Source organism: Ciconia boyciana, chromosome 13, assembly GCF_034638445.1.
Source record: "Ciconia boyciana chromosome 13, ASM3463844v1, whole genome shotgun sequence".
In the NCBI taxonomy this organism is placed as follows: Eukaryota; Metazoa; Chordata; class Aves; order Ciconiiformes; family Ciconiidae; genus Ciconia; species Ciconia boyciana.
In genome coordinates, this window is record NC_132946.1 from 15,015,691 (window position 1) to 15,020,000 (window position 4,310).

A 4,310-nucleotide genomic window follows, 5' to 3' on the forward strand; every position below is an offset into this window, starting at 1 on the left:
CTTGAAGTAAGAAACTGCAATACGGCACAACAGCAATTCAAACTGAAGACAAAGTTCCCAGAAAGTTAAAGAAAATTAAACTCATAAAAAACCATAACATTTTACCCAAATAGGAAGCTAATAAACAACCTGGATGCCCCTAAAGATGATCAAGGACAGAGTAGTACAGGACATAGTATACAGGGACAGTTCTAAGATTTCCTAAAAAGATTCAATTTAATCTTTGCTATACAATCTGCTATATTTAAAGCAGTATTAGAATTTTAAATAATTGGGAAAAATACCCTGAAAAGCTTACTGCATTTTCTTTTTTTTCTTTTGGTTACACATGATGTTTGGCTTATTCTCTGGCCAATTGTTCAATAAATACAAAGTTTTTATTCATTTAGCATGTGTTGGCTAGTTGGCCAAGAAAGGAAGCACTACTGCATTAAATCATAAATAATGATACCAGACAACATGTAGATGAATCCAAACGTGAAAATTATGTCGTGTTTCAGGTTCTCTGTGTGTGTGTGTCCCACTCATGTTTATCTATTCACATGCTTCTCACCTTCCTTCAGTCCAAATCTTACTCAGTATTACTACCTTTGTCATTTCGTCTAGCCACCAAAGGAAGCACTGTCATTATATCCCTCATGCATGGTGTGGAGGAGAGTACACTTGAACATTTAGTGCTCATCTTTCATATAAAGATATAAAGTAAGCATAACATAATACCTCCCCACCATTCCTGGCAAACATCAGGGATTCTTCTCTTTACCTTCCCAGAAGGAGCCAAGCACTCGTTAGAGTAAAGCTTGCTGCTAAACTGCAAAACATGCAATATTTAATCCCTTATCTTTATGTCTTCTCTTCCTCTGCTAAATTACAGTATAATAGGAATCCAGGTAGAAGAGCCGTATAATTCTGTTGGCATGCATGTGACATGATTAATGGCACATTAAACTCATCAGCCTCATCATGACCTTTTAGACTGATGGGTAAGTCTAGACCTACAAGCACATGGTTGTCTTTGCTATGACTTGGATGACAAACCTGGGAGTGACAAGAAGGAGCCTTCCAAAACTGCAAAAATTCCACTGTTGGTTTCAGATCAACAGAGTTATCTTTCCTTCCTCCCCTGTACTTGAAGGTGCACAGAAAGAGAAGCTGTCCATGAAAAAGACAGCTAAACAGAAGGCTAACTCCCATCCATCACCGGAGAGAAGTGGTGCAGGGCCCAGCTGAGAGCAGCAGGCACATACCCATCGTAACTGGCCCTCCCCAGTAACTGGTGCTCCCTGAGCAGTACTTGGCTGAGCAGCTACCGTCACATTTCATCTCAGAGGTCGGGTGCAGTTCAGTGGTATTTTTGTGATCCACTTAGATGAAATGTCCTGTTTAAATGCAGTCAGTTTGGAAGATGCCTTTTTTTCTTCCTACGAACAAAACCCAATTCCTCTTCATGCATCATGCAGTGTTGCCTGAAAAATCCATCTGATACTGGATTACGCTCGTATTTTGGGGAAGCAAACCTTCAACCCAGTCCCATGCTGAGTCTCATCGCTCTGGCCTCCGACTGAAAAGCAGCCCCCGCTGCTGAGGTCATTGCCCGCTCCCATAGAGCCACACAGCCCCGGACACACACAGGCGCCAGCAGCCCCACTCCCTGCCCCAGCCTGCCCGCCCGGGCAGCGGGGCTGGGCACGCAGGGCGGGCACTAACCTCGTCAGCCTCCTCTGCCCAGCCGGGCTCCCAAACACCGCTTCCAGGCGGTAAAAGAGCTGTGAACCTGGGCAACAGTACCTCTGTTTATAAGCGTATTGTGTACAGTATAGATGCTGCAACTGTGGATCGCCCTTCAACAACACGGGAAAAAAGAACAGCAAAATGACTTTGACCACCAACGTATTTTTACCTTTTCAGACTAAGCTTTTATTTTGATATTACAAACCATTTCTCTTTATTCACAAATCACGGTTGTGATATAAACACTAATTTCTAAAGACAGATATACACATTTTCTGGGTTTGTAGGGTGTTTTTTTAAATCTGTTTAGAAGTCACTATATTCCACATATGGTAGTAATAATTTTTTTCATAAGTCATATTATCAGTAGGTATTTATATAAGTGAAAACATTCCCAATATATATCGTAAAAAAATTTCAAATGCTTTTCTTACATAACTATTTCAGACATACATTTTAAAATTACTACTAGGAGTACTGGAGGAGCTTTATAAACAAAATATTTTCTAATATGGGCCGCACCCTCAAACTTTCAAGATTATTTTAATAGACTAAAATGCCATATAATCATTTGGAGAGTGGGAGTGGTAAAGCCATCTCATGAAAATTAAAATTGCAAATAAATTCTGTTATTCCCCACGTTAGACATTTTGTGTGTGCAATTCCAAAAAAGATGTATCATCCACACTTTGAATTGGAAGCCTAACATTTGGCAAACATTTTTTCAAGTTGCTTTTATCGTGGTGTTTAAATGAAATACACTTTTTTTTTTAATAGGAGGCTTGTCTCGTATATCTTATATAATAAATATGGGGATTGAACTCTTAATAAATTTCAGTTCATTCCCTCACCAGTATAAATATATGTTACTGCCCCATTTTTCATTGATTAATATAGTCTCTTTCTCTCTCTGTTTCAATTTTAAAGATAATTTATTTTTCATTCTTAAATATAAATGCTACAGAAACTTTGTTTTCAAATCTTGTGAAACTTTATTGATGGTTATTGTTCAACTGATCATACTGCATGCACATACGATGACAAAGAGAAAGCCTGATCACAAACACTTTTTTTAAAGCAGAGTTGTTATAGCAAGTTGGCAGGTTCACAGCGGTGAGTTGATAATTTACTAAGGTGCTTGCCAGTAGGCACGCACATTACACATGAGGATATAACTATCTGCAGCAAAACTGTAGCAAGACAGTTTTCTGCTTTATTTATTTAAATACAAAAACAAGAAGACCCGTGACAAACACCCCAACTTAGGTTAACTTGTAAACAGGACAACATGGAAAGAGTCCAAACATATGCACAGACAAACTGCAATTTTTCAACTATGCTTGAAACCGCCACCCGGGCGTCTGCTCAGCTGCACCTGCCCGAGACCCAGCCAAGCAGCCTTCTCCAGTCAGCGCTCGGTCAGAAGAAGGTCCCTCTTTTGTCCCAGTTGAAAAGTCGTCTTGGGCCCAATATTTAGCAAAATGGCCTTGGTTTGAAAATTAAATAGGGGCAAGTTGTCATGCCTTGAAAAATTGCAGATTGTTTACACGACACAGTCATGTTTCAAAAAGTACCAAGCTGATGAAAATACCATGATTATCTCTACTCAATGATTGCAATACTTGTAAAATGCTTATATAAATCTGAATATGATTATCATATAATTCCATAAAAATGATACGTCTGTCTCTAACAGTTGGTCTACTAGGCTAAATCTAAAGCATCATAGGCTGTGTATTTCTAGAACTTAACAACTCCACTGCACGGATGTAAATTTTATACATTTTTTTTTTACTGGTACAAAGAATTTAAGTTTTTATTACTTTCTTTTTTGGAAAAAAAAGAAAAAAATAGAAACAGTGCTTTTATCACCTTTTTATTATTGTTTTTTTCCCTCCCATAATATAAAAGTCAGCAATGATATCAATAATTTATTTTACTGGAAGAAATATAAAAAGAATGCTTGTTAATGGTCTAACTAGCAGTTTTTGCCTAAATAACTAGTTATGGTTAAATAGCTGAATACTGCCTGGTGGAATGCTTTAAAAGGGTGCCTTCGGACAGCTTTTAATCCGATTTTTATATACAAGTGTCAAGAAAAGCACCCCTAATAAGAACATAACCTTTGGCTTTGAACAAACAGTGAATAATTTAAGACAGCTGATATATGATAGTTGGTGCAGTGGGGCCCCTTTTTGCTTCATAATTAATATGTTAGCCAAACCCCATTCCCATGTCCCCAATTTCCCCCCTCCCTCCCTCTCATAAACTAAAATAAATGTAGATGCAGAAAAAAATGACTACTGTAGTCACTTACACTCTTACAAAACATGTGATAACCCCAATAGCTTAATATTCAGCATATATAATTCATTTACATGATATAGCACTCTTGATTGTGGCCCTAAAACAGTTTTTATTCATATCTAGCAGCTTTCTAGATCAACCACAAAAACTTCTACAGCCAGCAATCAAACTACGTAACCTTCAGAAATTAAAGACCCACAATATTAAAATACACAGAACAAAATATCTGAGGTATAAGATAAAAAATGTAATTTTTCCTCTTTTTAGAGTTG